Here is a 14,524-nt window from a genome sequence, read left to right on the forward strand (position 1 = left end):
AACCAAAAATTAATTTTAATTAATAAAATTATTAATAAATAACAATAAAATCACTAACATTACATTACACTTTTTATTAAATATATATTTTATCTCTTAAATAACGTATTTATTTAATTAATTTAATTATTCTCTTTATGTGTTATTCAATTAATATAATTATACTCTTTAATCACTAATATATTTATTACTTATTAATATATTTATTTAATTACTCGAGCATTCACGGTTATGATTTATTTAATTACTCGATCATTCACGGTTATGAAAAAACTAAGAAACGTCACACCATGTTTCACGGCAATTAAGAAATGTAAAACCATGTTTCTCTTCCATTCAATGTTGTGAAAAATACGGCGCCGACCCATGAAGAGAAAACCTAAAACATATTTATAGAAGAATTGGTGCGGCACTCTCACCATTATACCTTTCCATATTGAATCGAAGTGGAATGTTCAGCGTTGAAGTCTATTTTCAGCGTGGAAAATCGATATAATCTTCGCTTGTTGTACAGAAATAAGCGGTTTTGATTTTGCGATCTACACCTGTTGTGGTTTCGATTATTTCGGTTGAATTGGGTTTGGATTTTTATTTCCGTTGAGTTGGCGTTAGGAAGTTGTGCTTTCTGCTTTTCCAGGGTCAGTGAGTAGAGAGGCGATGGCACAGAATCAAGTCCAACCAGCAGAACACCGTGTTCCACAACATCAACAAGCAGTTGCTAACGGCAACAACAATCTATTACTGCCGAAATCTCTGTATGTGGGGGATTTGGAGCCCAATGTGACCGAGGCCCAGATATATGATCTCTTTGGGCGGATTGGCCCGGTGCTCACTGTTCACATATGCAGAGATGCCACTACCAACACTTCTCTGGGATACGCTTATGTCAATTATAGTTTCGCTTTAGGTTTATTGAATTCTGCGCCCCTTAATGGAAACCATATTCGGGTAATGTACTCACCCCATGACCCCAGCATCCGTAACTTTGTATCAGCTAAATTTTTTGTAAAGAATCTTGATAGAACAGTAGGCGAAGATGCTTTCTATCGCACTTTCGCTATGTGTGGGCCCATTCTCTCTTCTAATATTGCAACAGATGCATCAGGGCAATCCAAAGGATATGGATTTGTGATTTATGAACGTGAAGAGGGAGTGCAAAATGCAATAAAATATTTGAATGGTCAGTTTATCGATGGGGAACGGGTTTATGTTGCTCCATTCATGAAAAAGGAGCAGCGAGAATGAGAAAATGGAAACACCAAGTTCACTGATGTTTTTGTTAAGAATTTATCAGAGTCAATGAATGATGAGGATTTGAGATATTACTTTAGTGTGTACGGACCAATTACAAGTGCCAAAGTGATTAGCGATGCCGCAGGTAATTCAAAGTGTTTGGTGTTTGGATTTGTTAATTTTGAGAATGGAGATGATGCCGCAAGCTGCGTTGAGAATTTAAATGGGAAAACAATTGATGGTAAGGAATGGTATGTTGGAAGGGCATTGAAGAAATCTGAATTGAGGAGGCAATATGGATTAAATCTTTATTTAAAATATTTGGATGACAGTATTGATGACAACAAGTTGAAAGAACTATTCTCTATTTATGGCACAATCACTTCATGCAAGGTAATGATAGACTTTCATGGATACAGTAAAGGTTCAGGGTTTGTGGCATTTTCATCTCCTTTACAAGCATCGCAAGCTAAGGTAGAAATGAATGGAAAACTTGTTGCTGGAAAATTTCTTTATGTTGATTTCGCTGAGCCAAAGGAGGAGAGAAGTGAAAAGTTACAGAGTCATTTATTCAAGTCTCACAATCCAATTGGTAGGGAACCTACTATTACTACCACTTTCTCCATGTATAAGCGTCGTTAGACGAAACCATCCAATTAGCATGGCACTAGATTTTAGTCTTGCATCATAGTTATATTTTACTCATTTATTTAATTATCTTTCTTTCCTCTTTCTAGGTGAGTTAGTTATCTTTCATGTAAAAGGAGGTGGGGAAGATAATAACCACTACTCACTACCACACTAGCTGTAACTTGTAAGCACTTCAATCTTTAATAGTTTCTAATTGGAAAAGGAATGAATACTTAATTATTTAATTAGATTTAAATGATGACTACTAAATTGGTTTAGTTACATGTTTACATCATATGATAAGTTAATTGTGCATTGGTATGACACAATTGATCATATTAGTTTATATGATTTAGATAATTTGAAATTAGTTGAAGGGCACCCAATGAAGCTATAACATTATTTCTAGGTGGCCATTAACTTCTTAGCAAAGAACAACAAGAATGATAATAGGGTTTCCACAACTGTATCATTTTCCAGCCAAGAAAGCTAAATACTTTCAAGGCATGTGCTAGATAACAGTTGTGGGAATTAGGGATGATTAGAGATACTTCCACAATGAATAATATTGAAAAAATATGAAATGTAATAATATGAATAGACTTTCTAAAAATATAATTTCTATTAATAAAAGCCATGTAACTATTTAAATTTTGACTTTTTCTAATGATGACATGTTTTGTGTGATGCAAAATGTAATATATATGTTTCCAATACCGTTAGATTTTATCACTTAATTAATTTTAATTTTATATCTTTTTATTAATTAAAATCAATACATTTTTTAAATTACAAGGCCTTTTATTTTTTATGCTACATGTTCCATTTCATGACTTAGATATTCTTCTCCATTACCAAGATAATCCCCCATAGATTTTGTGAGAAGAAACCAAATTGTAGCTAACGAATAAGATCAAAGCCATAAAGAAATGCCCTCAAAGCTTATTCACATAATAGGTGTTCATGATTCTCCCTAATAGTTCCTCTTGTCTCAATTTATCTCATGCATTTTTACATACCAAGTAGTTTCACTATTCTCTTGTATATTATATGACACATAGAGCTATACAGTGGCATCTTTTTGTTACTTTCATTAGTTTGATCACTTTGCTTCCCTATTAAAGGGCCATTGGAACTAGTGGCATGATTGTCACATTGAATAATGAGGAAAAGCTTGTATTAGAATACCTCAACAAGTGGAAGAGCCTAATGGAAGAAGATGCTTCTTGAGAGAGAGAAGATTTATATTAACAACATCTCTCATTGCCTATGCTTTGAGCATAAAATATTTCTTTTGAGGAAAAGGTAATCTTATGTATAAAAACTAAAATAATTTTAATTATGGTTTGAGCCTAAAATATTTCTTTTTAAAGAAAAAGTGATATTATGTATAAAACTAAAATAAATTTAATTGTATATTAACTATATAGAAAGGCTCTAATAGAAGTGAAAAAGCACTTAAGGCTATATTTAAACATGAGCTTTCATGGTAAAACAAACTTCATCCATAAATTATTATTGAATTTGTATAAATATATTTCTATTTATTAAGTTTTCTTTAATAAAATAATGATTAATTAATAAAGTTTCAAAAAAATATATATAAAAAGTGAAGAAAATTAGAAAAAATATTATTAAATAAAAAATAAACGATTTAAAAAAAAAATTAATTTAAATTTAAAAAATAAATCACTAGACGTTACCATATATCCTTCATGGTACATCCTTCATTTTATATATATTTTGTCTATTAAATAACATATTTATTTAATTAATATATTTATAGTCTTTAATGTTTAATATATTCAATAATATATTTATTTAATTAGTCAAGTATTCACGGGTATGAAGAAACTAATAAACCTGAAACCATGCTTCTCCCAGTCTGTTTTGAATTGTCAGGATTGATTTTGCTATTCAATCTTATGAAAATTAGGATGCCCACCAATGAAGAGAAAACCTAACAAACCTTGCACCTATTTCGAAAATCCGATCTGCCACATATTTATCCCTCTCCACATGCCTAGTGGAGAAAGATATTCAGGAAAGTCGATGTGATCTTCACCTGCGGTAGAGAAATAAGCGGTTGAATTGGGTTTGGACTTTTATTTCGATTGAGTTGGCATTTGGGAAGTTGTGCTTTCTGCTTTTCCAAGTATCAGAGAGCAATGGCAAAGATTTAAATCCAACCAGCAGAACACCGTGTTTCGTAGCAACACCTAGCAATTGATAATGGCAACAACAACCAATTACTACCTAAATCTCTGTATGTGGGGGATTTGGAGCCCAATGTTACCGCGGCCCAGATGTATGATCTCTTTGGGTGGATTGGCCCGGTGCTCACTGTTCACATCTGCGGAGATGCCATTACCAACATTCCTCTAGATACGCCTACGTCCATTACAGCTCGGCTGAAAATGCTAGCGAGGCCTTAAGTTTCTTGAATCCTACACCCCTTAATGGAAACCCTATTCGGATAATGTACTCACCCCATGACCCGAGCATCAGCAATTTTGTATTAGCTAAAATATTTGTTAAGAATCTTGATGAGCAACTTTGTATTAGCTAAAATATTCGTTAAGAATCTTGATAAAACAATAGATGCAATAAAATATTTGAATGGTCAGTTTATCAATGGGGAACGGGTTTATGTTGGTCCGTTCATAAAAAAGGAGCATAAAATAGAAATGCCAAAGTTTAATAATGTTTTTGTTAAGAATTTATCAGTCTCAGTGGGGAACGAGTTTATGTTGGTCCATTCATGAAAAAGGAGCAGCCAGAATGATAAAATGGAAATGCCAAAGTTTAATAATGTTTTTGTTAAGTATTTATAACACTCAATGAATGATGAGGAATGATGAGGATTTGAGATATTAGTTTGGTGTGTACAGGAAATTCAAAAGTGTTTTGTATTTTCTAATTTTGAGAATGTAGATGATGCAGTAAATTCCTTCTAGAATTTAAATGAAAGAAAATTAAGGCAAGTAATGGTATGTTGTAAATATGGAACAAATCTTTATTTAAAGTATTGGATGATAATATTGATGATAACAAGTTGAGAGAGTTGTTCTCTATTTATGGCACAATTGCTTCATACAAGGTAATGGAGGACTTTAATGGACATAGTGAATGTTCAGGATTTATGGCATTCTCATCTCCTTTTCAAGCATGCCTAGCTATGATAGAAATGAATGGAAAAGTTGTTGTGGGAAAACCTATTTATGTTGCTTGGGCTAAGCTAAAAGATGTGAGAACATAAATGCTACAATCTCATCACCTAAGTTACTTAATCCAATTGGCAGTGCAACATAATCCATCATTTTCTTATAGCTATAGATTACAAATCTTGCCTGTGAGTGGTTTCTAATTTAGCTATCCTCTTTTATAACCATCCAGTAATATGTGTTTGTGTGTGTGTTTAGATATTTTTTTTTAATCAAAAAAGTATTAGTATTATTGGATATTTATAGTTTTTGTAATGATATTATTTCTAAAAAGTTTCTCTCTAGCAAATTTAATTATATATATATATATGAATTCTAATTTTATTGGTTTTGTAAAGATATAATTTTTAAGATAATTTCTTTCTAGGAAATTTAGTTTTCAATAGTTTGTTTTTGTTGTTGTATTTTTTTTAAGAATTATTTTTGTAATGATATTATTTCTTAAAAAAAATATTTTCCTAGCAAATTTAATTTTCATTATATGTTTTTTTTAAATAGTGTGGTTCATTGTATTCAAGATCCATAAATATCCACTAAAAACCCACCTAAGCCTAATTGAGTATGTTATCTTTCATGTAGAAATATACACATCCACATAAAACCCACCTACTTCTATGCCTTGTTGAGTTTGTTATCTTTGATGCTGAAATTACTCCAAAAGAGGGAGCATGTCTATCTAGAACACAAATGGGGAGGATAATAACCACTTCTGCTTACCACCCTAGCTACACCCACTTCAAAATTTTCAATAATTTTTCTATTTGAAAAAAATGAATTTTTAATTATTTAATTAGATTTAAATTATGATTACTAAATTGGTGTATTTATAAGTTCACATCATATGATAAGTGAATAAATTCTTTATTGGTATGACATCTTTGATCATATTAATTTATATTATTTAGATGGTCTAGAAATAAAAAAATGTTAGATACATTGATTTGTAGATGCTACTAATGGTTTAACTACTACCAAAGCAAGAGGAGTGTAGTGATATTGGATTACATCAACATTTTGTTGGAATTTAGATTAACTAATTTACATATCGATCGTTTATTTAGAACCACCAAGGTAATATAAGCAGTGTTTCTACTCCCAACCACTATCACTCATGTCATGAATTGAGAAATTAAGGAATCTTTTACTTTGAGATTCCACATTGTTGTGAGAATAAGCCAAATAACTGCTAAGTAATGAGAATTAGTTTAAGGGCACATAATGAAGTGATAACCTTATTCCTCATTGGCCATTAACCTCTCAACAAAGGTCAACAAGAATGAGTTAATATGGTTTCCACTATTGTAGCATTTTCCCACTATCTAGGGCATGTGCATGTGTTAGACAATTGTTGTGGGAATTAGGGATGATTCAGATTACTTCCCCAATTAATTTGGTTTTTTTGTAAAAATAAGAAATGTATGAAAATGAATCAGTTTTACATAAATATAACTTTTATTAGTAAAAGTTTGTGTGTAACTATGCCACTTTTGAGTTTTTCTAATAACAAATCCATATGTTTGCAATTACCTAATTATAGAGAACACATTATATTTATACACAACTATTCTTTTCATAATTCATAATTTTTTTATACTTTTTTCTATTAAAATTATTACATCCATGATATTATAAGGCCTCTCATTAGTGTTATGTAAGAGGACCTTAATAATATCACACAGTTCTCTTTTTAAATGGTAGGTCTTAGTGTCTAGTACTAAACTATATTTTTCATTAAAAGAGAGGAAAAAAATAATCATAGAATAAATATAAGAGGGTTATATATATATATATATATATATATATGAACAATTTTAACATGGAAAATAATATGTAAAGTCAATGTTATATAATTGTACAACATACTTGTCTAGCCTATAAAAGAATAAATTGAAAAATACATATGTAGAGTGGTTTTATAAAAACTTGAGATTTTGTTGTGTTTGTAGCCCAAACTACTAGGCTTTTCAAGGTAACCTTATATCTAAAGCAACAAATTCACCATACACAAGCTTACCATGTACAAAGATTTTATTTCAAAATAAAATGAGTATGTTGAAGTAATAACACATGCACTACACCTCGGATGTGGGTGACCATTGAAGTGATGGAGGTTACGAACTGGCAAACAGGCGCGTGGCAAGCCCAATGGTTCGTCGGCACAATGCAGATACACATCTCTGGTATAATTAATATGACGAACAGTCACCCAATGCAACATTTAATTCGGTGGGGAATCCGAGACACCAAGCGTCTCAGCATGAAAACTCAGGCCCCTATTACCCCGTCCTCAATTATGAACTCAGTTTCTTTGAGCTGGTGTGGTGATATTGTGTCGGTCTCCATGTCGAGATAGCTCCTACCTGTAAGTGCTCGATGCTCGCCAGAAGTCGAACTACACAGCCTTCACACCTCGATGGGAAAGCACTGCCCGCTGGCCTCCTGCATTAGTTTTATCCCTGGATATCACCACTCGCATAGCCAATTCTGTGCTCAATTCATCCCTGCGTTGTTCAGCTTTCTCCCCCATCTTCCTCTGTCGGGCCTCCCTTCCTCCTCCGTCGTTGATCAAGAATTTTGTGCTGCAATGCCTAGGCAAAGGCACCACATGAGAAGCCACGGGGGGGGGGCTCTAGGCCTAATCCCTCCCCTTCCCCTTCCTCCAGCTCGCCCCCCGCTCGCAATCCCTGTGCTTATGTTCACCGCTATATTCGTAGAAGTGGGCAAGCTCGTAGCCTCCCTCCCTCATCACGGAATGACTCCCTCCCCTCTTACTTGTACATTGACCCTCGACCTGATTTCGTCGCCTTCCCCCCTTCCTCTGAGTCCCCTATCAACCCGCAGACCTCCGCTTCTGTTCCACCTACTCCTCTGCCCGTAGATATCAACCCCTCTCGCCTAGTCGATGACAGCAGCTCTGGCCCGATCCAGATCAATGGGACGACTTCCGGCAAGAGTGTAGAGGTGAAGGGAGCTCCTCAAAGTATTCTCGACCCAGCTCCAGAGGACAGCAGCTCTAGCCAGCTCCAGAACACCAGGACTATTGCAGGCGAGCGTGTAGCGATGGATGACACCTCTCAAGTGGTTCCTGATCCAGAACCAGACGATAAGGAAGGTTGGTGGTGCAGAATTGAAGAGGAATCGCCCTCGGGTGACTATAGAATCTAGCGCCTCTATTTTTCTCACCATCATGACTAATCTTTTGCGCTTTATGCTGGTCTTGTCGCCTATGTATCTAAGCATGTCGAAGCTAAACTTTGCTGTTAATTTAGTCCTTAATTTATGTATGAGTCGGTTTCCCCTCATGGGCGGCTCAGTCTTTTGGCTTACTGTTGTCAACTCAACGCTGGTTTCCTCCTGCGAGGCAGCGTTCAAACACTTCTCTGGCCGGTTTCCCCTTATGGGCGGCTCAATTTTTGATATTTTGCTGACTATATGGCATCACTCTGATGCCTAGAACTCTCTGTACCATATGTTTCCATAATAGATTTAAGCTTACTTAGAAAAGAAAATAACACATGCTCAACCTTGCTCTACTTTAAAATTTTGGAAAGTTTATGTGTTTTTATTTTGGCATATTTTTGTACATGATTTTTTATTTTAGAAATATTATGGCACATGGTGGTTCAAACCATAATTTTTTAATTCTAGTCGAGAAATCATTGTTGTATTCTAATAATGGGTTATTGGATTTGGGGTTTATGGACGACCCGATATAATAATATTATATTGTAACATTGCAAAGAAAAATATATTGAAAAATATGGATAGTCTTCCACTTTTGCGTGTCCACATAAAAATATTTGAGTTAATGTGTGTGTGCCATTGTATCTTTTTGTTATACTAATAATTACAATGAGGTGGGAGGGTGAATAAGGGTAATGGACAATTTAACCAATTTCAAAAATTTAAAAACTAATCATAATTGTAAACTTAACAATTAAAATTTTTCATGCAATTAGTACAATAACAATTAGGATATCCAGGAATATACTCAATATCAAGAGCAAGGTGCATTTAAAGCAAATCAAAATGAGTAGAGAAGTGATAGAGAACAAGGAGTAGGTATCTATGAAGGTATGAGATTATATTATAGGATGTTTAGGATCAATATGCTTATAGGAACCAGGATAATGAGCATAAGACTCCCAAGATGTTTCTATGGAAAATGGTAGGAAAGGTTTCCGGTTCAGCGGAGGCAAAAATGAAAAAATATGTGTACCTCCCTTCCTAAGAGGGAGTGTTTATGTTTGTAGTTTGGGTAGGTACTTCTACACATGCCTATGTGTTTAGGCATGGAAAATTCACCCAAATATCCTTAAAACATGTTATAGTGTGAGTGATTTGCCTTTGTAGCTTGGCTTAAGTTAGACTTAAGAAAAGCACAAAATTATTATGTTTTCTTATTGAGCTAAAGTAAACCTAGGAAAATTAAATTAATTAATTTAGTGATTTTTTTAATATCATCCCTTGATCTCAAGTGAGGCAGGTTCTAAACTCTACCACCAATCACTTTGGAGATTAGGCATTTAGCTCCATGTAAGGTTATAAAAGAAAGGCTAAAGAGAGGAGAAATACATGCCATACAACAACACAAGATTGAGAGATGTGTTTGAGTGATTGTGTTAGGTTCAAGGAAGGGGCAAACAAGGAGACCTATATCAGCCAAAGAGGGTTTAATAAATTTGATAAGATACATTTTTTGTTATATATTTCCTATGTTGGGCCATTTTCAGGGAATGGGATCCCAAGAAATTTCTAAAAGTTAATGAAGAATTGTGTCTTGGTCGAATCTATTATGTCATTGTGATTTAGATTGGTTATATTTTTCTTCCACTAAATGTATTGTGTTAGGAACCTAGTTATGAAATCAATCAAAACTTTTCTAGGTTAAGTGGCCTGGTAGGAACTATCATAAGGATAAATCCACTAATTATTTACTCTTTAACTATTTTTTAAAAATTTCCTTGAACTTTAAAATGTTACTATATAAAATATCAGTTTGTACTTTTATGAATATGACTCCATAGTCATATTCCATAAATGAAAATCCAATGGTTTCTCAAAGTAATATGGATGCTTTATTGGGTTTATTTAGGTCGACAATATATTTAAGAATTGATCAATTTTGATGTGAATTTTGTGTTTATATTTCTTAGTATTATTATTTGACTAATCTAAGTGCTTTGTCATTTACTTATAAGATCCCCATGAACATATTCAACATAAGTTTTCCTTCTCTAGTTTCTTAAGTGTTTTCATTTTTATTTATATATACTATGGTGCTACTGATTTCATTCTATAATAGTAAGCATCATTCTTACAATAACATTGTAATTGGATTTTGTATTTAATGATTTGTTTCTTTGAGATTTTACTATTGCGTTATTCATATTTGGAAACAATATTTTGCATCATACACAATAACATTTGAACATCTTTTTGTTCCAACCCAACCATGAACTTGCATAGCAACATTGATCTCATATATTGAATTACGATGTTAGATATGGAGAAAGAGTGTGCATTATTTGTGGGTGATATAAAGAGACAAAGGAAAGGCAAAGGAAGATAGAGATATAGATGGGAGGTGAAGAGAAGGGAGAAGAGAGAGATAGAGAGAGGGAGGGAGGTAGATAAACATATATGGAGAGACAATGTGTGTGTTTTTTGGGGGGGTAAGATTAATATAGAGAGACAAAGAAGGAGAGATGGAGGGAGACATAGATATAGATGGAGGGGGGAGAGAGGGAAGAATATTTCTTGCACAAGATGCATTGATTTCTCTGTAGATGATGCTTTATAATCCTATTTGATTTCCTGCACTAGATGCATTGATTTTAGTGTAGAGGTTTATTTCTAATTATATTTGATTATTTGCACTAGATGAATTAATTTTAGTGTAAATTTTTATTTCTAATTGTATTTGATTACTTGCTCTATATTCATTGATTTCATTTTAGATGGTGATTTCTAATCCTATTTGATTGCTTGGACTAGATGCACTAATTTCATTATAGATGTTGATTTCTAATTATATTTGATTGATTGCTCTAGATGCATTGATATCAGTGTAGTTGGTGATTTCTAATCCTATTTTATTGCTTGCATTAGATGCATTGATTTCAGTATAGATCTTTATTTATAATTATATTTGATTGCTTACACTAGATGGATTGGATGTTGTTAATCTTGAGACTGTAAACTATTAAAAATATTTTTCAAGATTAGATGGAGGGGAGAGAGTGGGAATAATATTTCTTACACTAGATGCATTGGTTCCAGTGTAGATGTTGATTTATAATCCTATTTGATTGCTTGCATTATATGAATTAGATGTTGTTAATCTCAATGTTTTAGATAATTAAGAAAAAAATATTATCAAGATATATAGTAATACCTACACTATTAAGAATTAATTAGGTGTCAAAATTTGTGATACCAAGAATTAAAATGAAATAGATAGGGAGGATCAATCCTCCTGCAAAGTGAAAATTAATCCTCGATAAGATAGTCTTCCTTCTACATCACCAACTAATTACTAAAAGACAATTACATATATTCAAAATTACTAATAGATAATTGCTTATAATAATGTATTCATAATGTTTATAAGAGGAAAATATATATGTATAAAAATTCAAAATAAATCAAAATGTTCTTGAAGGAGATGTGATAATTTTTTGGAGAAACAAATATTGTAAATATTTTATAATTCTAGCCACTCATTTTAAAAAAATCAAAAATACATTATTTCATGAATTTGTTGAATAGACTATAGATAATAATAAAAAAAAAATTAAAATAAAAAATAAAATCAGCAAAATATTCTTGAAGGAAATAAATTATTTCAAACACTAGCAAAGGAAAAAAATATTTCAAGAGTAACCTTGACACAATGTGTTATTACAACTAATATTCAAGATGTATTTAGTAACACCTACAAGGACACTATTAAGAATTAACTAGTTGTTAGAAGTTGTGATTCCTAAAATTAAATGAAATAGATGTGCAATCCCCCTGAGAAATATTGACAATATTTTCTCCCTTCTTCATCACTAACTAATTACTAATTGACAATTGCATACACATAAAAATATAACACAACAAATGTAACATTCAAAAACATTATCATCCAAATCCAAACACATAAAAACACAAACCACTTAAAGAGTCCAAACAAAGATGTACAAACCATTCAAGGCAAGAAACATAGACTAAATTAAAGAAGATAATGATATGTTCATGCCAAGAAAATAAAACATAATGTGAATTCTAAAGTTAATCTAAAATATATACATAATAATGATAATCTAAAAATGTGACATTGTTGCCCTAAACTGGAACCATCTTAGATCCATCTAACACTAGATCTATCATGCGCCAATAGGGATTAAATCCCTCAAGGTGAAAACCTTCCTTTTGGAGTGCATAATTTGAGGAAATGTTTACACCTCGAGGGATTTGATCCCTCTCGGCACATGATAGATTTGTTGTTAGATGGATCTAAGCTGGGTACATATTCAATTTTAGTATAGCGTAGTATCAAAGAATTGACCCTCCAATCAACCCATTATGTATGTGTTTGTGGCCTCATTTGTATCACACTTAGAAAAAATATTTTCTCTACATAAATTCCAATTTCCCCACACAACCCCTTCCTCTAATATAGTTAAACAATCCACACACTCTCACCATATATCTTTCTCAATGACAACTATTGCCATTGCCACTGCTCCTCTCATCCCTAATGCCTTTTTCCATGTTGTTCAAGTATGCTACAGTTCATGCAACCATCAATTAGACAATTACCATTATCGTTAGTCATCTTTTTATCTCCATCAACCAACATCATTTCCCTTGTCCCTCACCAATGTTGACAAATTGTTCCCCTTTTAAACTTCAACAAAATACCCCTCCACCGATGTTAACAAATTGGATAACGAACCATAAGTAAAAATTTTAATTATTAGTTTTTTAATATTGTCTAATACTGAGTTTAGTTAAAATTATATTTAATAAAATAAACTATATATATTACACTTTTAAGTTAGTTTAATTTTTAGTATATTAGGATTTTAGTTACTAGTTATTAATCATAACATTTTTTTCTATGTGGTTCACAGACCTAGAGATTGGTGATCGTTACATCAATAGAATATTTTCACTAGGAAGATCTGCCTGAAGGCATCACTTCCTATAGGCTCAATCATAGGGTCAAAGGAATTGAACCCATGACCTCTGAATAGCAACAGTGATTTAATGGCGGGGAATCCACCAATTGAACTAACCCTAGAGGGTAATTATTAGGTATTAACTGAATAACAATAATAATAATAATAATAAATCTTCAAGAAGAAATTCAAGATGGAGCATAACACACTACTAGTTACCCAAACAATGAGAGAATATTGGAAGAATTTGAGAAGAAAATTGTTGGTAATGAGACTGTAGCAATGAATTTTTTTAGCCATCTCATGTAATCAATTAATGATGTAACTACCAAACAACAAGACTCTTTGTTAAACCTGGAAATCCCACCTCGCATTCCCAAGTCTCGATATTCATATTCCGTACCGAATCCTAAAATAAATACCTAATCCTCATAATATGATGATTCCTAACTAATTTCCATCATACCCCAACCAATCAATTATCACATACCAACAATGGTAAATTTTGAATTGTCGAAATTTGACAGTAATGTGAAGCATGATGTGGCATGGTTAAAATAAACAAGAGGAATATTTTGAAAATCATAACATCTATAGTGATGATGAAAACGTGAAGCATGAATCCATGCAAATTTAAGATGACACATATAACTAGTACATGTGGTGGAATAAGTAGACATATACAACCAATTGGAATAAATTCAAAGACGAATTCATTAAAAAAATTCACGATATCAATGATGAAAAATTCTTCAAAGAACTCACCAGAATGCAACACAAAAAAAGTGTGGACGAGATACTCTAGAACGTGAAACACTCGCTATAAGAGTACATGGATTATCAATTCAATACCTTATTCAATCATATAATATTTAACTTAAACCCTATCTCGAGAATGAATTTAGGCTTCAAGATATTACAAGTATGGAAAAATCAATTTGTAAAGCAAAAACAAATGAGAAATAATTTTAATTACCAAGATTTGATAAATTATAGTCAAGAAAAAATCATGTACAAACTACAAATATCAAAATTTTAAAATTTCTTCCACCTCATTTAAGAGAAGATGTAAAGATTAGGCTAGAAGTCTAAAGACTAAAGGGAGGAAAGCATTAATATTATGGAGAAAAATGGGACCGCAAACATAAATGTATTAAAAGAAATAATACAAAAAACCTATGTACATATGAAGCAAAAAATGATTCAGATTGTGAAGAGTTAGATGAACGGGAAGACAGAAATATGCAAAAAAAATCTATATTTTGA

At 32.4% G+C, this 14,524-nt stretch overlaps 1 pseudogene; it reads left to right on the top strand.

Annotated features, from left to right (window-relative positions):
• Positions 1 to 657: 657 nt before the first annotated feature.
• LOC149159197 (polyadenylate-binding protein 2 pseudogene) lies at positions 658 to 1,245 on the top strand (annotated as a pseudogene).
• Positions 1,246 to 14,524: the final 13,279 nt, after the last annotated feature.

This window comes from Pinus tabuliformis, chromosome 5_2 (assembly GCF_031772625.1).
Source record: "Pinus tabuliformis cultivar Carrire ecotype Pingquan chromosome 5_2, CPIR1, whole genome shotgun sequence".
Classification (NCBI taxonomy): Eukaryota; Viridiplantae; Streptophyta; class Pinopsida; order Pinales; family Pinaceae; genus Pinus; species Pinus tabuliformis.